Here is a 24,143-nt window from a genome sequence, read left to right as displayed (position 1 = left end):
TACTCTTAATGACAGCCGAGATGTTGGTTTCTTTTTTGTTTTTCTTGTTAGTCGCAAGGTATTTCTAATGCAGTCTGTGTTGTAATTTGTGGTGATGGTTTTTTCAGCTTCTAGGGGCATAACATTTAATTTTCATTTGTAACCACTTTTATAGGTGGTTTTCCTCTTGCTGTGACTAACCTTGTTTAAATGTTTAAATATCCAAAAAATTACTCCTGGTAAGCAACTGATAATAGTGCTTTACTATGGTAGTTACTGTAACCCTCACCCATATTGGTAGTCTCTGTCTGTGTAACAGCAGACCTACAGAAGGTGGTTCTATTTTCAAGTTTTGAGAGAACCTTCCTTCTACAAAAACATCAGTGTTTTCCTGAAAATGTTTTGTTGATGGAAAGTTCTATCAAAGCTCATGTTTTTTGTTAAGAGTACAATTACTAAATTTTTTAAGCTGTGCCTATGACTGTATAGTATACATAGGAATAGGATAAAGTGATTTTCTTTTTTTCTGTCAAATGTTTGTTCAGAATTTTTGCTGTATCAATATTAAACACATGCAAAATGGTGATTGGTGTATTTTATACAGCATTTACAATCAGGATTAGTAATTCTTTTTTGCTCACCAGTATTGCATTATCTAATTACAGTCTTATAGGATGTGTTGTAATAATAAATCATCCATGATAGAAGACTGTTACTATTAATAGTCATGTTAGTTTAATTGTGCTTCACAGTAATGTCTGGAGGGTGTGTCCTTATTAGTCATACCCTGAGGAACTTTGCACCTGAGGATATGTCAGTCTTTTCCTTCAGTAGGTGCATATTGTAGTGAATTAAGAAATAAAAACTGTACAATTTTCACTCATTTGCTGTACCTATATATGGCAAACTATGAGTGTTGGTGTCAATGTATGACAAACTACAATTGCTGTAATTTGCATTCTTGAATAACTTTGGTATGATAAATTTTGCAAAAATATATTCCTGTGCTATGCAGTACATTGGTTAATTGTAATTAAATATGGGCTCTTTACATATTCTTTTAACATTAAAGACTGAATTTAAAAGAATGCATCATAGACAGTGAGAGCATTTAATTATCTTTGCATTGCATGAAATGCTTTGTGGGTGACACTCGGAAGGGATATCGTATGCTTCATGCAATGTACCTTAGGGTGCCTGGATCTCCTGGTAGTTATTTTGTGTTACAGTGGGACCTCAGAGATCAAACTTAGTTCCAGAATGCCGTTTGACTGAATGAATGAATTTTCCACACCATAATGTGAATGTTCAGTTTCAAACAACAATAATCACTCATTATAAGATGTTTTCACTCATAGCTTACCGTGATAACAGGCATAGATTATACAAAAAAGCAAGAAACATTAAATATATGAAATACCGGTACAGTGAATTGAAATAAACTTCAACTTTACCTGTAGTAAGGATAGTTGATTGCTTGAGTGGAAGGTAGCCAGGTTGTAATATTTTGTAAGAGTAGTCCTCCTCCATAAGAATTGTTTTTAACTACTGTTGTAGGGTTCTTTCTCTTTTATGCTTCTGACTTTATGAGTACTGTACTGTACTGCTCTTAAAACTGATGTAAAGAGTTTTAATCTAAAACTTTGGTAAAAAAAGTTTGCATATATCTAAGTTTTAGAATGTTTTGAAAATTAGCCATTGAATTATCATTTGAAATATCAGTCACTTGGTTGAATAGAGTCTTATCCTGAGGGTGCTTTTTCTACAAATGTGTGTAACACACAACCCATTCTGCAAACATTTCTTGATCATTTGACGCATCATTCCTTTCTGCCTTCTTTAAAGCTATTTCCATAGCTAGAGTCTGTTAATGCTCTTCCTTAAGTCTTGGAGATCATTAATGGTTAACACTGTACTATGGTCCTATATTAACTCGTCAACTAATCATCATCAGCGATTTCCAAGCCCATGGACCTATTGAGAGATAATTTTTGTGACCACAAGATCCATGTATGGTTTAAAGCTTTCAAAGTCCCTCTCTGGTACACAGTCTGACTACAGTTCTTCCAGGTAGAGTTCATAGTTCTGGGAGACTTTTCCAAGAATCCAGTTATGTTGTTCTTAAAACCCTGTGGTTTTTGAAATGGTATTTAGGTAAAGGTCATTTGTTATTTTGAATGGTAAACAAGTATAGGGGGCTTGACCTTTTAAGTCCCAATTTACAATCCCACAAGCAGCAGAGTTAACTCATAATCTTTGTACCAAAGTAAGACAGAATATATGGTTATTGTTACAATCCAGTACGATAATTATAATTCAAAGTAAGCCTTTACAAATTTAGTCATAATTTTTTTCATTAAAGAAAGTGCACTGAATTTGTGGAACATTTTGAGGGGCAAGTGCATCAAAATTACAAATGCTCTTCATCGACATAGCCTCATGTAATGCCAAAGGTAGCTTTGAAATTTCTCCATTCATGTCTTTCCTTCTTTTAGTTACTCCTATGTTATGTTAATTTTGTTCTTTTTTCACTGTACTGTATATTGTTTCAAACAGGTCATATTGGAAGAATTTATTTTACTTATATGAAAATTATGCTAACTTTACCACTTCCATACAGGTTGAGGAATGTGACTTGGAGATACAGTAGAACTGAATATTATAAGATACAGGCAAATGTTATTTTGACTTGAGTGAACATGCAAAATCACACCTAGCCATTAAAGTATAGAACTTTCCCTTTAATGAAAACAAATTTTTACTTTTAATCTCACTTTATCAGAAATTTCATCCTCCTCTTGAGCAGGTCTCCTTCAGGTGAATAATATTGAGCATTGACCATGACAAGTAGAATATACATCTGATGGTTTGCTGATTCATACCAGTGGTGACATAATTATCCTCAGCTATGCCAGTCTTGAGGTTCAGGTTTCATTTGTAGGTGTAACTCGAACCTCCAGCCCTTGATGGAATTTTTCCTTAATCTTTAACTTGTCCGCTTACTTTGGTTGTGGTTGGATGTGTATTAATGTCCTCAGGTGTTAAATGAAAATTATTAATATTTTTTATCTAGAGCAGTTACTGAGGCTGGAAGGTTTTTGTAGATTATGTTGGTTTAATACAGTTCTAATTTCTGCTCAATATATTGTTCTGTGTGACATGCATAATTTTTTTTTATTTGTTATATATGTTCTACTTTGATTGTTTTTTTTGTACGTTAATCCGTAGTCTAAGATTTAGTATGTAAAGGGGGTTAGCGTTGCCTGCTTGAAATTGTCTTGACCTTTTCCATTTTGTTCTTATTTGATTCTTCTTTTGTATGTTGTTTGCATTATTGTTGTGAAGTACTAATTTACAACTAATCAACTGATAATTTTAGCTTTAAGCTTTGTTTTGGTTCATATTGTTCTTGCTTTGATGAAGCCCTTGACTGGATAAGGACAAAAGATTACCAATCATATTAACTTTTTCATAAGAAAATTAATACAAATAAATTGAGAGGTTTTGATGTCATTATATTTGCCCAATGATGTTTTGCACAATAGCCACTTGCTATCAACTTGGAGCAGAAGTAGTGAATGGATGTTCCTATGCATTTAAAATGCCATGCAGTATTTATCTTTGTTTTATTTTTTTTCTCTTGATATTTGCGGACTACTGGCTAACAAAGTAATTCCTGAGGGGTTGTTTACTGTATTTTTCAACATCTTGGTATTTTTGTCCCTAACTTGGCATGTTGAGTATAATGTCATTTTCAGTTTTAGCTCAAAGAGCTTTGGCTACCAAGTCATGTACTGAAACACGGTGGTGGGCGGAGGTAGAGTAAGCTTTCAGTATGTGCCAACAAATCAACATTATATAAATAATTCTTGATGTCATAGATAGTGGTGTGGGCTTAAGGACTGAAAGTAAAAGATTGTGCTAATACATAATTGTCACACAGCCTTGTGTGATTATTATATTGAAAACATACAGTATAACCTTCTGTAGCCAGAATGGTTCTCGAGAACGAGAGGTCACTGATCTCTCTTGAAATGTGAAAGTATCTTTAAAAGTTTTTGCTTCAGGGATTTTATCTGAGAGAATGACCATTATGGTATGCATAATAATGTTTTTTGGTACTGTATTTCTATATATTTGTATAAGCACAGGCAGCTCCTAACAAGAGATGGAAAAAATTGCAAAAAAATTACTCTGCTAAAGATTTTTGAAATTATTGTCATCATCCTCGTGAATGCTTTTGGCTCAGGTTTTCGTTGCCTGAGATTAGGCTGGAAATGAGTGGTCTTATTATGCTACCTGAACTCTAGTAAGGTCCAGTTTTTCATCAATGCTCATTTTCCATGTTAAAGTTAATGGACCAATAAGAAACAATGCAGTAGTAGTGTATTTGTTTTCAGAAGTTGAGTAAAGTTAGTTTGTTTCTACATGGATATAAACCCTCATTCTTTAAAAAGAGTATGATCTCAGACAGGCTGGAAATCTGCTGTTAAATAATTATAACGAGATGGTAGTTACTGGCTGGTAGCAGGGAAGTCCCGCCCCATTTGCTAGCTTAAAAGTAGCCACAGACTTCATCTGACAAGCAGTATGGACAGACTCATAGTTTTCTTTACTTGACTGCTCAAATTTTTCTATTTTTTCTCTTTACCGAGAGTTTAGTGCTGTTTGCGGTAAATAGAGAAACCATTTGTAAGCATGCAGTCCTGCCCAGCTGTTCCCAGCTGTAGGTGTAGAACCTTCATGAGATGGATGTATGTGGACGCTCATCTTTTGTACCCTTCTTGCTGGAGTAGTGAATGCTTTTAGAGTGTAAGGAGCAGCTCTCCTCTCTTTGGCTGGAGGAGGAGGAAGTCCAAGTGAGATTAATTGCCTTTTGGGCCTTCTTAGCCATTCTGAGGGATGGAGGAAGGTGTGTCTTCTTCGTGAATGAATTGGTTGGTAAAACAAAAAACACGATGGTAAATGACCGAAGGTTTAAATAAATTTCTATCTCCTCCCTTAAGAAAGCAACTGTTGATCCTGATGATTTACTTCTTTGCCCTGTGAGAGCACTAAAACGCTAGACCATGACTTCAGAATCTTTTCATCAGTTCTGTCAGGCTTCAGAAGAGGACTTCCCAGAAAAATCATCTCGTTCTGGCTTCGTCAGACGATAAATAGAACACAAACCAAAACAGCAAGCAAGCCACAGGAATCAGCATAGGCATGTGCCCACAAAGTCGGAGGACTAGGTGATATGTAACCCTTTTTAGAAAGATCCTGTCAGTGGGCCAAGTCCTAAATGCTGCAGTCTGGAGACATCAAGGGAATACACTTGCAAGTCATCCAATACACAATTGTTCCAACACGAAGTACTTACCTCGAACTACTTCCTTAGGAGTATCTGTGATCTCCCATCCGACCAGAGTTTTGTGTAGTTTACCCTAAACCCATTTTCTATGAGGGGTAACCTCAGGCGTAGTGATACGCACCCTGAGGCTAACCCCGGATCAAAGAGCATGCCTGCTCAGGTCTCGACCTCCAGTAAGTTCTCTGGTCGCGTCGCGATATCATCTCGCCACTCTCCATAATCCCAGTGTGACTTTGTGTGTCCCCGACCCTTTGTGTCCCACGCGGTACCCACGTGGTCCTATTCTGCTTTCTCTTTGTGCTTTCCCTGTGCGCGCTTGTGTCTCGTAGTGCTTCTCCTTCATCATGGAGCATCCTCGCCGTTGTCCTGGGCCTATGGCCGGCAAATCGTGTGGAGCGTTCCTCTCGAAACCCGAAGTTGACCCGCACTCATTGTGTTCCTCGTGCAGGGGCAGCGTGTGTTCCCCTTCCGCCACGTGTTCGGAGTGCGAGTCGTGGAATGAGGTGCAGTGGGTGCGGTATAGCACCAAAAAGAAGAAAGCGACGAAGAAGTCGCCTAAGAAGCCCAGCGTCCCTTCCTCCCTTGCTTCGTCGGGCGCCTCGTCGGTCCAAGCTTCTCCTCCAACCTCCCCTACTCAGAGTAGGGGATGAGGTAAGTCCGTTGCGGGGAAGAGGCCCGCGGCCCTTCCCCAAGAGTCTGACCTTCAAGACAGTGGTGCTGTGGTGTCGTTCCAGGCGGGTGAGGGGCCTGAGGGAGGGGCGGGAGTGTTTTCGGGAGACTGTGGCCTGGTGCCAGCAGGTCACGTCTCCTCAGATGACTCCATGTGTGGGAGAAATGTTACTAATTCCTCTCCAGCCTCTTGGGCGTGTTTTTCAGGCGGTTCAGCAGCCGAGGGCGACGTCGAGAAGGAGCTCTCCCCACCGTCGGACCCAACTGCCTGGGTTCCCCCTAAGATGCCCTTCAGGTCTCCGATGAGGATGGAGGAAGACTTTGGGACCTGGTCTCCAACGGGAGAGCCTCCTGGCTCCTCCTCAGCGCCATCGGCCGTTTTTCCAGAGGTGTTTTTGCAGGCGTCGTCTTCCACGGAGCGTCGCAGGAATCTTCCTACACAAGCGTGGGAGGCGAGGTCTTCGAAGAGGGCCCATAAGTCGTCGGTCTCCTTAGTGGAGGAGCTTTCCTGCTCTTCGGAGGATGAGGCGCTGAGGAAGCTCAAGAGACAAAGGGAGAAGTCCCGCAAGAAGTTGTCGTGCTCTCGCTCCCCCTTGAGGTCGCGCCACGATAATCGGCGCCCAGTATCCCCCAAGAGCAGTGAGTGGGTGATGGTTCACCGCGACAGGCTGCTGGAGCTAGCTGCGGCGCTGGGCCCTTCAAGTTGGCGTCCGAGAACGAGCTCCCCGGATAGATAATCCTCCGGCAGCAGCGGCACCCGACGGAAGGGACTCATCATGGCAGGTTCCAGTTGACAGGCGTAATACTGCAAAGGTTCTGGCTCCATCCGCCCAGCGGAGAGACTCGCCCCTTCGGTCTGGCAGCCGAGTCCTGACCTCCAAAGGCCACCTAGCTCATCATGAGCGCAGCCCTCGCTTTCCTCGACGGGCAGGCCCGCAGATACGAGAACCTCTGGAAGATATGTTGGACCCAGGACGGAGGCCCCCGTCCCGACAGTGATGCCCGTCCTTCAACGTGAACCCCCGCGAGAGCGTCGGTCCAGGACTCCCCCACGTGCAAGGTCCTCCGTTGGAGTACCCCCGTCACGTGTCAACGCGCCCGTCGTAGGATCTGCATGGCGTTTCAGCCTCAACAGGATAGTGGATGCCCCGGTCCAGCAGCGCCCCTCCTTGGCTCTTCCTTTAGCGAGGGACGTTAAGTTGGGAAGAGTCCACGTGGACAGGATCGTGGCCAACCACGCCGAGGCGCCCAAGAGCCAAAGCGCTTCCAAGCTGCTCCAGGGCCTGAAGTCCTAGAGCAAGTTCTACCTCCCAGAGGGACAGCGAGCGGGCGCCTGTGCACTGGAGCCAGCACTCACCGTGTTGGGGCAGGGAGCCTCAGAAGAAAGGGCGTCCACGGCTCTGATCTGCTTCTCTCTTTCGTAGGCGGTCATGATGGAGGAGATCTCGAAGGATCTAGTCAACGTTTCCTCCTGGCTGGACTGGTGGGCGTACAGTCATCCTACGACCTGACCGTACTGGAAACCCAGGCCTTATTCGAGGAACTTATCAGTTCGGGAGGTAAGGCCCTGAAATTCCTATCATACCAGTCGCTAGGCCTGTCTGCCAACTGGGTCCTACGAAGGAGGGACACCGTCTTAAGCAAGCTGACCAGGAGGCTTCCGGACAGAGAGGCCAGATCTCTGAGGAACCTGACCCTGTGGGACGATGCGATTTTTCCCCCCGAAGGCAGCGGAGGAATCGTTGAAGAGAGTTCGGAGGCTGAAGGAACCGTTCGAGAACAGGGCCCACCCGGTCAGAAGGCCGACGTTCAGAAGGTCCTCCGTCGATGTGCCTCCCCCTCCCCGGCCCGCTCCTAGCCAGCCTAGGAGAGACAACTCGGCGACAACATGGTTCCAGTCGTCTCAGCCCTCCCGTAGGGGATCAGCCTCGACCCAAGCCGCCTATAGGCCGTCGTTCGCGGCGTCCAGAAGAGGGCGCTCAGGCCGCTCCTCAAGGAGAAGATAGGGATGGAGGCCCCCTACTCCTGCCGAAGCCTCAGGTGGGGGATGCCTCAAACGTTCTTGGCAAGCATGGGAAGAACACGGAGCAGACCCGTGGACCGTGACAGTACTGAAGGAAGGGTACAGGTTGCCCTTCCTAGTGGACCCTCCACTTCTGATGCCAGACCAGCAGGCGGAGTGGCTAGCCCCCAAGGATCCCTTGAAATAGACACTTCTGCAGGGAGAGGTCTCAGTGATGTTGGCTGAATGGGCAATGGAACCTGTCCAGGACCCAGGTCCACGGTTCTATAGCAGGCTGTTCCTGGTGGAGAAAGCGACTTCACAATGGACATTCCGAAATCAGTCTTGGCATCCTTGAGAGAAGGGGACTTCATGATGTCAATAGATCTCAAGGATGCTTACTTCCAAATCCCGGTTCATCCCTCCAGTAGGAAGTACCTACGGGTAAAATGGGAGAACCAAACATTGCAGTTCAAGACCCTCTGCTTCCGGCTGTCCACTGCCCCCCAAGTCTTCACAAGGGTCTTCACAACGGTCTCAGTCTGGGCACACAAACAGGGCATTCGCCTGATTCGTTACCTGGACAACTGGTTGTTACTTTCAGCCTCAGAGGAAGTACTGAAGGAGCAAGGCACGATGTTGCTGCGGTTCTGCAACGTTCTGGGGATCACCATCAACCTAAAGAAGTCCCAACTGATACCCTCCACCAGGACGACCTACCTCGGAATGGTTCTGGATTCCTGGTTAGTGAAAGCCTTCCCCTCCGCGGACAGGCTGGACAACTTAGACCAGGTCCTCCGCCCCTTCCTGACGGACCAACCCAGGAGAGCGAAGGACTGTCAGAGACTGATAGGCCACCTTGTGTCATTGGAGAAACTGGTCCCCCAGGGCAGGCTGAAGCTCAGGGAGGTCCAATGGAACCTAAAGGAAAGCTGGAACTAAATGGATTCCCCCCACAGAGTGGTCCCGGTGTTCCCGAACACAAAACGGGTCCTAGAATGGTGGAGCTGCAGGACGAACACCCTCAAAGGGATGCCCTTTGCAGCCGACCCTCCGGACGCATCGAAGGAGGGGTGAGGTGCCCATCTCATAGGGAAATCAGCAAGAGGGAACTGGACAGCCTTAGAGAAGACCCAGCACATAAACGTACTAGAGATGAGGGCAGTACAAAGAGTGTGCCAGGAGTTCGTACACCTACTCCGGGGAAACACCGTGGCGTTGATGTGCGACAACGCCACGGTGGTAGCTTACATAAAGAAACAGGGAGGCCTAAGGTCGAAGGAGCTGTGCATCCTCACGTTACAACTTCTGGAATGGGCCGAAGTGGAGCAGATCAGAATCTCAGTGAGGTTCATTCCAGGGAACAAAGGAACGTCCTCGCCGACGGCCTCAGCAGGATGGGGCAAGTGGTAGGGTCCGAATGGTCTCTGCACCCGGAAGTAGCCAGGTCCGTCATTCAGAAATGGGGCTCTCCGGTGATGGACCTCTTTGCAACAAGGCTGAACACGCAGCTCCCCGTGTTCTGTTCTCCTGTACCAGACCCAAAAGTGGCGTTCGAGGACGCCTTCCAACATCCTTGGGACAATCTCGACGTGTAGGCTTTTCCCCCCTTCGGGATGCTCAGGCAGGTCCTCAACAGAGTAAGAAGGACGGACAACCTATGGATGACTTTGGTAGCGCCCTGGTGGCCGTAGAGAGAATGGTTCGTGGACCTAAGGGAGTTAGCACAACAGCCGCCCTGTCCCCTTCCGAACAGGCCAGACCTTCTCCAGCAACCACACTTCCAAAGATTCCACGAGAATCCTCGGTCCCTTCGCCTTCACGCGTGGAGGTTATCGAGCGCCTCCTGAGGAGGGAAGGCTATTCGTCGAGTACAGCAACGAGGATGTCGGGCTACCTGAGACGGTCATCGACAGCTGTATACCAGGCTAAGTGTGGCCACCTTTACCAAATGGTGCGCCGCTAGGGACATCAGGCCCCTGAAGGCCTCCATCCCGCAAGTAGCGGATTCCTAGTTTACCTCAGGGACGTGGCCAACATGTCCATCCCAGCCATCAAGGGAGTCCGCGCTGCTCTGGGCCAAGTTTTTCTCCTGAAAGGCATAGACCTGGGTAACTCCAGACATATCTCAATGCTCATTAAGAGCTTTGAGCAATCATGCCCCCCGCAAGCTGTGAAGGTGCCACAATGGGACATGGCAAGGGTCCTGAAAATGTTATCCGAACCTCCGTACGAACCCCTGAAAGACATTGTGGACAAGGATCTCACTCTCAAGACGGTTTTCTTGGTGACGTTAGCGTCGGCTAAACGGGTGGGCGAAATTCATGGTCTGTCCTACGAAGTGGGTCACTCGAAAGGTTGGCGAGAAGTCAAGTTCAAGTTCGTCCCTTCCTCGGAGCTAAGACCCAGAACCCTGCCGTGTGGGACCCCAGATTTGAAGGTTTCTCAATTCCGGCAATCCCCAGGTCGGACGACGTGAAGGATTTGCGCCTTTGCCCCGTTAGGGCAGTGAGGAAATACTTGGAAAGGACAGCAAAACTCCGGCCCGGGATCAAAAGAGTTTTTGTTTCCACAGGCCTCGTGAACAACCCAGTCTCGAAGAATACCATCTCCTTCTGGTTGCGGCAGGTCATCATCATGGCCTACAGTAAGGCAGGAATCCCCCTGCCGGGGAAACCCAAGCCCTATGACATTAGGGGCCTGAGTACTACATTGGCTTTCGAGAAAAATATGGCAGTGGGCTAGATCCTAAGGGCAGACACCTGGGCCAACCAGTCTACCTTCACGGCTCACTATTTGAAGGACTATTCAAGAAGATCCCTGGACGGGTTCTCAATAGGTACCGTTGTTTCAGCGCTCCAAACGGTTTAAAGGCATAGCCTCAGTGATAACCGCGGGTAACAAGCACAAGAGACACAGGTTCGTTCCTTAAACCCCCTTGTACCTTCTTTCCCTTTTTCCGCTTCAAGTGGGCTCTGAGAGGGCCCTGAGCCAGAGACGAGTACCTCAACAAGAGGAAGACATGTTCCCCAGGATTTCTTGCACAGGTGAGTTTCTTAGACACTATAAGATGGGTTTTTGTGTAGTTTCCTCTCGATCAATTTTCTATGGGGTCAACACGACCTAGCCTCCTTTCTAGGTCTCTGGATTTTCCAAAAGCACGGTCTCAAGAACTTGTAGGGCCACGCCCACCTCCTAAGGTATAAGTCTCCTAAGAAAGTAGTTCGAGGTAAGTACTTCGTGTTGGAACAAATCACAAATTTTAGGTACTGTAATTTGTATTTTTCCTAACAGTACTTACCTCAAACTACTTTCGGGTAATGGCCCACCCTGCCTCCCCTGAGTGTCCCCTGGTATCCTTAAAGACCTTAGCTGTCAAGAACTTACTGGAGGTCGAGACCTGAGCAGGCATGCTCTCTGACTCGGGGTTAGCCGCAGGGCGCGTATCACTCTGCCTGAGGTTACCCCTCATAGAAAATGGGTTTAGGGTAAACTACACAAAACTCTGGTCGGATGGGAGGAGATCCCAGATACTCCTAAGAAAGTAGTTCGAGGTAAGTACTGTTAGGAAAAATAAAAATTACCTAAAATTTTTGATTTTTTTTTTTTTTTTTTTTTTTTAGCATCTGTGGTAACAGATTATGAGCTTGTGTAGCATACGTAGCTCCTTCACAGGACAAGAAGGATCTTGTATAAGATAGCAGTTGTGACACCAGTCCAGGTTGGGAGTAAGAATGTCTTACCTTTTTTCCTCTTTCTCTTTCCCCTTCCTTCGGGTGTAGCAGTCTATCAGTCATATGGCTGGAGTGGACCTTGAGGATAAGCTGCCATACAAAGTAACCTAACTATTCTTATTTTAGATTTAAGTTACAGTATTGTATAAGTATTTTTCTCTCATCCTGCTGACGAGGATGAAGATAGCCAGCAATTTAATTCAAACTTGTCAATTTACTTTAGCAGACTCATATCTCTTGAAAAGATAGGTTCCTCCATGACAGTGTCTAAATGACAAAAACCTTACCTATTACCTGAAAACTCATGTCATAGGAAGTGGATTGGAGTCAACACTCATGCACCTCTAAATTTCCGAATGCTCTAATATCCCAGGATATTATACCAACCAGATTGTTATAGGAACTTCTGCCTTCCCAATAAGTCTCTATTAATCTAGTAACAAATCACAAATTTTTAAAAGTAATCTGAATTTTCCTAACTCTACAAACCTGAGTTGTTTAAGTTAACACCTGGTGCCTCGTCCACCCCACAAATTCTGGGTGAAGGTCAAAGTGGATACTGTACGGTACTTGGTAAGCTGGTAGGGGGCCGGGGCTTCCCCACTACCCACCAGGAACTACCGACACATTGTTATAATTTTTAACAGTCGATTATAATCCTATTACGTAAATTATTTACTGTAGTTTTACATAGGATACAAATTACTTTAGAATAAATATTTTGCTGATATAACTGAAATGTTAGTAGATTACGTAGAATTGGTTGTAATAGAATTGTTAATATCTACAGGCACTATATTTATGTACGGTACCTGTAGAGTACAAGTTTCTCATTACAGTAAAGTCTAGCTCATTTTTGTTTGACCAATTTATTGGTTATCTAAATTATCATAACCTGGGATACCCCCCCCCCCTCTCTCTCTCTCTCTCTCTCTCTCTCTCTCTCTCTCTCTCTCTCTCTCTCTCTCTCTCTCTCTCTCTCTCTCTCTCTCTCTCTTTTTTTTATGGAAAGACTTTTATTTGTAAACAGAATTTCATAATGAATTGCAGTCAGAATACAATAAGGTGTTCAACTCATACATGTGATTCTAATATAATACTGTAGTTTGAACACATCTAATTTCTTATGTTAAAACCTTTGATATGGATTAAACTAATGTATAACACACAATACTTTGAAGATAAGTGGAGAAAACCCTGGGCTCGCTACAGTATATGAACAGGAAGTCCTAATATGGTATTGTTTGTCATTTTATCTAATCAATGGACTCTGGGCTCATTTGGGTAATACAACTGTAGAGTCAAATGAAGCTTCTTTGAGTTAAGTTTTAAATATACAGTATTTGTGACAATTTCTATTTTAAACTGATTTTACTATCTACAGTTGATATTATTTTGTTTAGAATTGGTGTGTTCTGAGAATTTTGTTTTGTAATCTGTAGTATTTTGCACAGAATCAACAGTTGCCATTCTGTTGGTGTAACCTAACAGTTTTTGGTTACTTTGTGACAAGTGGCTAGTTATGTTGAGGAAAGGCACCTTTAGGTTCTTTTATTATCTCTTTTACCTCGTGTTTGTACTGTACAGCACACACTCTTATATGATGTAGTTGTCATATTAAGTAAATGGTTTTGACCCAATTTCTTTTTTCTTGATAGTTATGGTGAAAGGCTTGCTTGCCATGTAGGAAATATTGTCTTAACATTTACTATACTTTTTTATGAGATCTCTACAGTTCATTTCATATTTTATTTTTAAAGTTATTCTATTAAGATCATATATAGGTTATAGTATTCAGGTTTGGAAATTTAATTTCTCGTATTGTTTTCCCTTATTGCTGTACAGAAAGTACAGTATTGATTTTGTGCCACCACTGTTACCTTCTCCCTCATCATTAGTGCTTACTAATACAGGGGTCTTTGCACACTAATATAGGGGTCTTTGAATTAGAGATAATCATTTAGATATATTGGTGATTGTTATTTTCATGAATTCCAGTTTAGTTCCCTGAAATACATTGTGTCCTGATGTATAACTTAGGATTCATTATTTTGATGTGGTGTGAAGCATCTTAATTAGTTGCTTTTACAAGTAGGTTTGAATGGTGATTCTTTAATAGTAAATTTGAATTTAAATGTGATTGTGCAGTACTGTTTGGTAAGTTGACAGACGATGATGATAATTTATTAATACTATACAGTTTATTTAATGACTGTTAACAATTTTTTTTTTACAATATCACTTATTGCTGCATCTGGTCAAGTAAGTTACACTTCTTACAATTTCTTTTAGATTTGAAAGCATATAGTTTTAGACTAATATGTAACCTTAATAGGTTAAATTCAAATTTGCCTAGGCCATGGTTTTAAAGTCAGTCAGACTTCAAAAGACTATTATATGATGGTACATGACTTGGTTATATCCAGTTTAGTTACCCTGTATGAGAGCATTAATGTAGTTTCAATATTATGAGAATACATTTTTATGGAATGATTCCAGTATCTTTTATGGATGTTCTTTCAAACAGTCTCTTTTGGTTCTTCATATTTTGATTTGAACAATCAAAGATTGGGCAAATGATCAACTTTGGTGTAATTATTGATAAGTGCTGTAGTATGGTCTCTCACTGTTGCTTCCTCTAGAACATTACTGAAATTATTCTGCAACCCACTTAAATGCTACATATCTTGCCTTCCACAATACTGTACTGTATATTGCAAGGTGTCAGAATATCACACTTCACAGTACAAGAATTTTAGTAATTTCTACTGGAAAACTAAATTGTTCTGCCTGTTTGAATTTACTTTTGCTGGTGGTGCTTTTAAATGTAAGATTTGCTGTAATGTTACTTTGAAGTGTCATCCACCAGTTTTTCGGTTTTACTGACTTGTTCGTGTATATTTGTTTGTTGATTTCTCATTTTATCGTACAGTATCCATGTTTTTTTCTCACGGATATTTCATACTTTGAAAACCTGTTCTACAAGTTCATGACCTAGAAGACCTCCTGTATTAGCTCTTTTTTTTATGATGATTATTTTCTTACAGTGATGATAATCTGTACAGTATATTGTTAATAAAGTATTGGGCTCAAAATTATTAAAAATATGTTCATGGTTAGGCTTATGCCTCATTATACTGGACGTTTTTCTAAGTTATACTGTACTGTGTGCAGTGTTCACAAAAGCAAAATTTATTAATCTACAAATGGAGTAAGGTTATGAGATGTACGAGAAGGGAAGGTGGTGCAAGGTTGAATGTCATGTTGAATGGAGAGTTACTTGAGGAGGTGGATCAGTTTAAGTACTTGGGGTCTGTTGTTGCAGCAAATGGTGGAGTGGAAGCAGATGTACGTCAGAGAGTCAATGAAGGTTGCAAAGTGTTGGGGGCAGTTAAGGGAGTAGTAAAAAGTAGAGGGTTGGGCATGAATGTAAAGAGAGTTCTATATGAGAAAGTGATTGTACCAACTGTGATGTATGGATCGGAATTGTGGGGAATGAAAGTGATGGAGAGACAGAAATTGAATGTGTTTGAGATGAAGTGTCTGAGGAGTATGGCTGGTGTATCTCGAGTAGATAGGGTTAGGAACGAAGTGGTGAGGGTGAGAACGGGTGTAAGAAATGAGTTAGCGGCTAGAGTGGATATGAATGTGTTGAGGTGGTTTGGCCATGTTGAGAGAATGGAAAATGGCTGTCTGCTAAAGAAGGTGATGAATGCAAGAGTTGATGGGAGAAGTACAAGAGGAAGGCCAAGGTTTGGGTGGATGGATGGTGTGAAGAAAGCTCTGGGTGATAGGAGGATAGATGTGAGAGAGGCAAGAGAGCGTGCTAGAAATAGGAATGAATGGCGAGCGATTGTGACGCAGTTCCGGTAGGCCTAGCTGCTTCCTCCGGTGCCTTAGATGACCGCGGAGGTAGCAGCAGTAGGGGACTCAGCAGTATGAAGCTTCATCTGTGGTGGAAATGTGGGAGGTTGGGCTGTGGCACCCTAGCAGTACCAGCTGAACTCGGCTGAGTCCCTGGTTAGGCTGGAGGAACGTAGAGAGTAGAGGTCCCCTTTTTTGTTTTGTTTCTTGTTGATGTCGGCTACCCCCCAAAATTGGGGGAAGTGCCTTTGGTGTATGTATGTATGTACAAATGGAGCTTGATTGGTTTTCAGTCACAAGACTTCTATAGTAATTTGATGTGAATGAATACTTTATTGTAGATTAATGAGGTTGAAAAGTATTTGGTAATACTAATATATTAGAGTTTTGGGATCTGGTGTATGTGCAGACTTGGGAATCTATTGTTTAGTATACTCTTTGTGCTCTACCCTTTTTTTTTTTTTTTAAACTTATGTTTATTTAGTGAACTTATTTTCTCTACTGGGAATTTCAATTTCTTTCACTTTTGTTTTAATTTGTTAGTGGTGCCAGTGAGAGTCCCATAATATTATTGTAAATATTTAAAGAGGAGTGTCTTGCTGGCTTTGCAAAATCTTGAGAATTTTCCTCTCTTGTTTGAAAGTTTTGACTAAATATTACATTAGCCTTTCTGACCTGTTTTAATAAAAGCAAAAGAAAAATTTTGTATGGGGACAACATTAGTTGAATAAATAAAGCCATTTAGATCTCAGAGTTTTCTGTCTTTTAAATTGTAAGTCACCTCAGAATGTATTTGAAACCGTGGTTGGTGGCTTCTACAGCTCTCTTGATAAGATAACAGGCTTTATCTCTTAATTTTTCATTGGTTAGGGTAGCAGCTTATTTGTATTTTAAGTATTCTATCATTTATGTACAGTATTTGGTATTTTATATATATTCATATTTTAAGTCTGCTGAATGGTTGTAAGTGCTACTTGCTTGGTATGAATTTGTGAAAGTAATTTTTAGAGCATTGGTGCTAAGAACTGTTTGTAGTATGGTATAAACTACAGCTGATAATGATGGTTACTGACTCTTATCATTTACAGTAACATGATAAGAAGACTCCGCCTTAGCTGCCGGTGCAGCGTTAAGGAGGCTCACTGTTATCTGTGATTTGTCTGTGACCTAACTCCTTTTTGATAGTAATCAGTGCAGTGGAATATTTGAAGGAATTCACATATTATAAAGGTAGACTTTGCTTAAGAATATATCACTATGTATTTCTAACTTCATTTGGGTCTTATAAGCACTTTATCATATTACTGTGGTGTGTTAATCCCATTCATTTTTTACTGTTAGCACTGTTGTTAGAGTATTTATTTACAATTTTGGCTTGTTTTTTTTTGCTACTGTTATATTTTATATTTTTCTTTTTCTTTTAATTGGCTTTTATTGTGTATGTACTATAACTCGATATCAACAGCCAAACAGTATCTCTTCATTTTGAGATTATAGTTATTAAGCATGGTTGATTGATGGGGTGGGTTGGATTGCATTGACTGTCAGCGTGTATGAGAAACTGCTGATGCAATCCTTGTGCCTATTATGTTAGGGTTCGAAAATGCTGAAGCCATGTTGTTTCTGAATCTCTGATTTGTAGAATTTAAGGGGTAACCTGGTTTTTAGGAAATAGCTGGTATCTGCCGCAAACAATTGAAATCTTAAAGAAGAGAGTTCTTATGTTCCAATATCTGTAAAGTATTTACTGTTGAAGTTTAAGTTAAAATATTGCATTTATTATTGAGCCATATTATTCAATGGTTTTTAATTACATGGACAATGATGCACAACTAAGTTATAGTACAGTGTGAATTAAGTCTTCTAAAGTTGAGTGGGAATTAGATTTCTTTTTCCATTTTTTTTTTGCTTGTGACACTTGTGGTAGTACAAGATTCCTCCATGCATTCATATTGACTGTTAGTGTTGTGTCACTCTGAGATCTTTATTGGAGCCTAATTGGGTATTTGATATAATTTTAGATTTATTCTGTAACTGGAATATATACAAACCAAGGCTATTTATAGGGGTATTACTTACGGCGAATCTGAAAGGAGGAGCCATTAGAATTTAGGGAGGGTTAACTACCGATTACGATACTCTAGTTAGCTACCTCTCTCCCTTTCACACCCATGACTGTGCTTCAATTTATTTTGGGCTCTGAGGGAGATCAGTTGTTGTTGCTCTTCCTCCTCGCCTATCTTGGACTGCCATTAATATTTGTCTCTTTAACTTATGCTTTTCTTCTATATATATGAAAACATTCTTAATGTATTATTCATATATATATATGAAAACATTCTTAATGTATTATTCATATATATATATGAAAACATTCTTAATGTATTATTCATATATATATATATATATATATATATATATATATATATATATATATATATATATATATATATGTGTGTGTGTGTGTGTGTGTGTGTGTTGTAAGCTTTCTTTGCAGTGAATGTTGCTGTTTGTGGGACAGCATAGTTCTCAAGGATGGAAAACCTTCCCTTCCGACCTTTCTCCCTTGGACATCGGTCATCACGTTGGTGGATAGCCTTCCGTATCTCTCGGGCCCCGCCGCAGGGGAATGTTTATCGTTTTGATACTCCATTCAGCTGTTGTCATCGCTTTCCCCTCTGTGTGTTCTTAGAAGGAATCGGCTAGGGGAAGGGAGTGCGGCCCTCTCAGAGCTTGACTTCGGTCCAGCTCTTTCTCAAGGTCAACGCCGGTCACTTTTTGTGGGCGGCCGGTAGTATACTCTGCCGGGGAACATGTTTCCCGTGCGCTTCCGAATGATTTTCTTCATTAATTAAGCGAAATTGTAACTATGTAATTTAACTTTTCAGCTTCGTCTCCAAGGGGAACCCCCTTCCTGCTGGAGGGTTGAGTGGTTCTCCTGAGTAGTTAATTTTCTCAGCTGAAATAATTAATTGTAATTCTTGTTTTGTTAGTTTTTTACGCTGCCGCTCTCCTTCTCCCGTTTATGTCAGGCAGGGAAGGGAGTGTGCAGTCCTTAATTAGTGTCTGTTCTCTTGGTGGACACCTTTCCCGTCCGCAGACTAGGTGCTTCTCCCAAGGGAGTATTTAGTTACATACTTTGTTTTAATTTTCCTTAGTTAGCAATACTGTCTTTCTTCGGTTGGCTAAGATAGCTATCACTTTCCTGTTCTCCTAGGCCTTTGGGAGCTCCTGATCAGCATACTGTCTTCAAGGAACTAGCTCCAGCTGCGTTTCTCAGGTAGTGCCCGTTGCAGACCTTCAAATTGGAAAAGACTTGTTGATGAGAGGCAAAGAGCACTGCCCAGAGGTCTTCCTCTTGGGGTTGGGCTTCTTTCCCTTCTGAGGGAGAGTAACCTTCCTAGGTGTTGTGTTGTCCTCCCTTCTAAAGGAGATCTCTTCATCCTATCTGTCTAGCAATCTTCTGTCCACGGAGAATTGCTGACAGCTATGACCTACTCTTCTGTTGCATCGACTGTTGCAGTATCTTCACCAAAGACAACGCTCCTCCCTTGGTGAGCCCAGCCTTCCGTTGGGGGTGGAGCAAAGTCCAAGGCATGTCTCTCCTGTGAGTGTTCCCCTTTCTTGTTCGCGAGAAGGGTCACTCATAGGGACTCCTCTTTTGAGGTCTGCTGCTGATCCTTCTGTTCCTGAGGGACATCGTCACTGTGGTTGTTGTTCCCCTCTGTAATCGTCCGACTTCCCAACCTTTGCCTGCTTCTATGATTTCGGGTGCTCATCAACGAACTTCAGTTCACAACTCACTGTCGAGGAATGGTTTGTGATCCTCTCCAGGGGATGTTTGCCCTTCCAAAGGGCTCTTAACTTCTCCAGATCATTATTCAGCCGATCTCCTGCTCAGCATTCGTCTGCTCGTCAGGCTCCTTCTTGTCGTCTACCTTGTCGATTGCCGATCGCCAACTCGCCGATAGCAATCATCAGCCTGCCAATCTCCGATCGTCAGCTCACCGATCTCCTGTCGATCCCCGATCGTCAGCTCACCGATCTCCTGTCGATCCCCGATCGTCAGCTCACCGATCTCCTGTCGATCCCCGATCGTCAGCTCACTCTCCTGTCGATCTCCTGTCGATCCCCGATCGTCAGCTCACCGATCTCATGTCAATCCCCGATCATCAGCTCGTCGATCGCTGATTTCCGGCCTGCCGATTGTTGATTGCTAGCTCTTCTTTATCCGATTGTCGACCTCCAGTTTCGCCGATCGCTGATCTCCAGCTCACTTATAGCCAATCTTCGGCTTGGTGATCGCTAGCTTGCTGATCCCGATAGTCAGCTCCCCGATCCCCAATTGCTAGCTTGCCAATCGCTGATTGCTGGCTCGCCGATCGCCGGTCACCATTCACTAACTCGCCGATCGCCAACTCTTCAGTCACACCATTCACTAACTTGCCGATCACCAACTCTCCGATCATTGAACCTTACTCTAATCATCCGTTTGTCGATCACCAGTGATCGCCAGCACTCCGAGCATCGGCTCCGATCGCCAATCTCTGGTTTGCCAATCGCCAACTAGCAATCGTCGAACCATACTGCTGTTCCTCAGCTTATCCGATCATCCGCCAAATCTCTTATTTTGCTACGCTCCGACCGTCAGCCTACCTTGCAAGCTCAATGATTGCTGATCGCAAGTCGGTGATCGCCGAGCGCTGATCACTATGCCGATCATCAGTTGTCTGCTCGTACTCCAGCTCAATGATCACCGATCGCCAATAGGCATCTCGAAGATCGCCTTTCAGCTGTCACCTCAGACTCTCCTCGGTCTTGTCGTTTGCCAGCCTTAAGGCTTTTGTCCGACCAAATCTCCTCGCCACTTTCTTGTCAGTGAACTCCAGTTCGGAACACTATAGCTGGTTCCAGCCACCCAGTTGCTCATCCTTTGATATACCGTTGCCATGCATCTGTTTGCCATTCGGCAATGATTAGCTGCTCGCAGACTTAGCTAGCAGTTTGCCGTTCACTTTTGGCTCTTCGATCACCAGCTCGCCGGTTACCATGTCAACTCACCGATTGATAGCAGATTGCCGCTCGCCAACTAACTAGGCAGCCTTCGACTGCTTGTCAGTCACCATCCATTCGCTGTTTGCTAATAGTAAGTCATTCTCTGATTGCTAATGGTTAGCCATTTGCCGCTCGCCAACTGTTAGCCGTTCGCCGCTCGCTAATGGTTAGCTGTTCGCAGCTCGCCAACGGTTAGCCGTTCTCCACTTCCCTATGGTTTGCTACTCATCTTCGGCTTACTGATTCACTGATCGCCGACAGCTTGCCACTCGCTGGCAGCTCACTGTTCACTGCTCGGGAGCCCACCAGCAGCCTTTAACTTCTTGCCGGTCACCCTCTGCCCGACATTCCCTAGAGAGATAGGAAGGTAAACGACACTAGTTCCTCGCTGTTCTTCATCCCGCCGATCCACTTAACTTTCCGCAGGCCAATGGCTGTCCCCATCAGCAGCTCGTTGACAGGTGACTACTCGTGAGCACTCTCCGACTGCACAGCGGCCACGGAAACCAGCCCTTCACCATCATCATTGTTCGCCAGAATGGCGCCGTTCAAAGGAACAGCATCACCAGAGCCTCTGGTGTCATGGTTGGAAGCAACCTGGCATTTCATTTGAAGGGTTAGGGTTTGATCCCAATATGAGATAGAAATTATTTCTATTTACACACGATATTGTGTTGATTTCCCGTCAGGGCGTCCAAGGTAAAGTCAAGTGTTGCCTGGCCCACTTCTCCATCAGTTCAGACCGAGTTCTCTCACAGTGAAGAATCCATATATGACTCTTTCCAGCCTTTGCTCATTGAGGAAGTCCCGAGGGTTTGCAGAGTAGTCTTGAAACCTGGGAAAGTTTTCATTCTTTCCTCTATGGGTGGCCAACAGAAGGCTGTAACATCTAGACCTTCGTTACTAGAGACCTTCTCTCCGAGTAAAATGTCCAGGGACCCTAAAAAGTTCTCATCGAGGACTACAAAACCCGGAGAGGGGGTCAAGCAGTCCACATTTGGCCTCTTAAAGAACAACAAAACAGGACTGTAGTAACGGACAACAAGGTATCTAAAAAGCCCTTTCCTGCCAGGGGCAAGAAATGCTCCAAGTCCTCCTGTGGAGAGAAAATGCAGCTCAGGACCGAATCCTGGACAATTTCCGTGATACGTTCAGGTTATCGCATCACGTTCACTATCTCTCCCTCCATTGGTCAAGACCCCAGCATCAATGAACTCCTATGCGAAGGGATCTGCAAAGGAGCTGGCCCTTTGAGCCCGAAGTCCACACCATGTTGAAGTAGATCAGACAAGCAGTAGGACCATAGGAATTCATGTGCACGCTGGACCTAATGGACACAAACTTTTGAGGAAGTATCCGAGATTCAGTTTAGACAACAAGAAATACCAGTTCAAGGAGCTGTGCTTCGGTCCCTCCACAAGCACCCCTTGTCCTCACGAGAGTGTTCTCCCTAGTCTCATCCTGGGATCGTAGAATCTGCATCCATCTCCTGTTTCATGGACGACTGGCTGATTCTAGCAGACTCGGTGGCAACCCTCAGCACTTCTGAGGCTTTGCCAAGATCTGGGGACCATGGTAAACCTCGAGAAGTCATCCCTGCTTCCCACTCAAAGACTGGATTACCTAGGAATGATAAGACCAGCCTCCACAAAGTCTTCCCATCAGACGACAGGGTTGTGAGGCTGAGGAAGGTCACGGGACCTTTTCTCAGACGAGAAGAGCCTCCCAGCCCAGAGGTGACTATATCTCCGCGAACACTCATCATCTTATGACAAATCTAGTTCTCAACGTCCGCCTCAGGATACAATCCCTCCATTGGTGACTAAAGCCCAACTGGAAGCAGGCCTTCTATTCCCTGGACATTCTAATCCCCCACGTGACCAAAGGAATGGATGGATCTCTATTGGTGGGTGGCAGACGAGAATCTGCTGAAGGGTGTCGCTCTTCTCGTCTTTCCCTCAGACTTGATGGTGTTCTCCGATACATCAAAAGAAGGGTTGGGGCCCTTGTGCTGCATCACACGACCTCAGGCCTTTGGTTAGAGTTCCAAAAGTACCTTCACATAAATCTCTTAGAGGTGAAGGCCATCTTCCTGGCCCTTCAACAGTTCCCTCAGTTCCTGGCATTTCACTCAGTAGTGGTGATGAGCGACAACACCACAGTAGTGGCTTACATCAACAGGCAAGGAGGTACTTTTTCGCAGCCCCTATCCCATCTAGCAGTAGAAATACTGAGATGTGCCGAAGTCCACTGTCCCACTATCAGCCCGCTTCATTCCTGGCAAAAGGAATGTGTTCGCCGACAACCTGAGCAGAGCAACTCAGATGGTGGGTACCGAATGGTCTTTGGATCATCTAGTAGCCAACAAAGTCCTGTGGGGTTCTTAGACGGTTGATCTGTTTGCAACCTCCCTGAACTTTTGGCTCCCGTTGTACTGCTTCCCTGTCCCAGATCCCAAGGCTCTCTGGCAAGATGCATTCCAACAACAGTGGGATAACATCGACGTTTAAGCCTTTTCCCCGTTCTGTCTGATGAGAAGGGTACTCAACAAGGCTGGACCATTGGTCAACCTTTTTAATGACCCTCATAGCTATGCGGTGGCATCATGCAGAATGGTTCCTGGACCTTCTGCAACTCCTGACGAGCCTCCAAGAGAACGATTTACTCAGACAACCACATGTCAACATTTACCTCAAAGCTGTAGCTTCGCTATGACTTCACACCTGGAGACTATCCAGCATCTCTTCCCTCAGAGATGATTTTCGCAACAAGTTGCGAAGAGGATATCTAGATACCTGCAAAAATATTCAGCAGCAATCTACCAGGCAAAGTGGAATATCTTCTGTGGTTGGTGTTGTGGAAGGGCTATCTCTCTCCACGATGCCACTATTCCAGCAATAGCGGAGTTCCTCGTGTATTTGTGGGAGGAAATGTGCCTCAGTTTTAGCAGTGAAAGGCTATCGCTCAACCTTGAGCCTTGCCTTTCTACAAAATAATCTTGTAAGTATTCTGGGAGTCACTTCATTTTCTACCAAAATTATCTCTTCAGTTATTCCATCATGTCCAGGGGCTTTCCATCTCTTGAGTTTTTTTAATAATAGCTTCCACTTCAAATACTGAATTCTCTCGGGTACATCAAGGTCTTCCTCAGCTTCAGGTATATCAGTCAAATTATTCCCTTCATATCCTAATCTTGACCTCACTAAAGTGTTCTATCCAACATTGCCTTTCTTCATCTTCTGTTGTTATAACAGATCCATCTCTTTTTAATGGGTATATGCTTTTTCCTTTTTGCCCCAGTAGAGATTTTATTAATTATTTTATGAGCAATTTGTACATCATAGCCACTCCCTGAATTCATAGCTTTGTCAGCCTCATGTGCTTTCCTATCTGAATATTGTATCCAGTCATTCCTGGCTTTTCTTTTGACCTCGCTATCAATACTGGAATACTTAACATGCTTTACCTTGTAATTTTCATTACTTCC

At 43.7% G+C, this 24,143-nt stretch overlaps 1 protein-coding gene across 5 annotated transcripts in view; it reads left to right on the top strand.

Annotated features, from left to right (window-relative positions):
• The window catches only part of coro (protein coronin), a 161,553-nt gene that overhangs the window by 21,409 nt on the left and 116,001 nt on the right, over positions 1-24,143 (top strand). Inside the window, exon 2 of one of the 5 annotated variants that reach the window (XM_068371247.1) lies at positions 16,690-16,831. The exons of the other annotated variants lie outside the window; for them this stretch is intronic. The gene's annotated coding sequence lies outside the window, so the exon portion shown is untranslated. The remainder of the gene's footprint in view (positions 1-16,689; positions 16,832-24,143) is intronic. 5 annotated transcript variants of the gene reach the window in all.

This window comes from Palaemon carinicauda, chromosome 3, assembly GCF_036898095.1.
Source record: "Palaemon carinicauda isolate YSFRI2023 chromosome 3, ASM3689809v2, whole genome shotgun sequence".
Classification (NCBI taxonomy): Eukaryota; Metazoa; Arthropoda; class Malacostraca; order Decapoda; family Palaemonidae; genus Palaemon; species Palaemon carinicauda.
The sequence above is the reverse complement of the archived record's forward strand: the minus strand, read 5'-3'. Positions and strand labels throughout refer to the sequence as shown.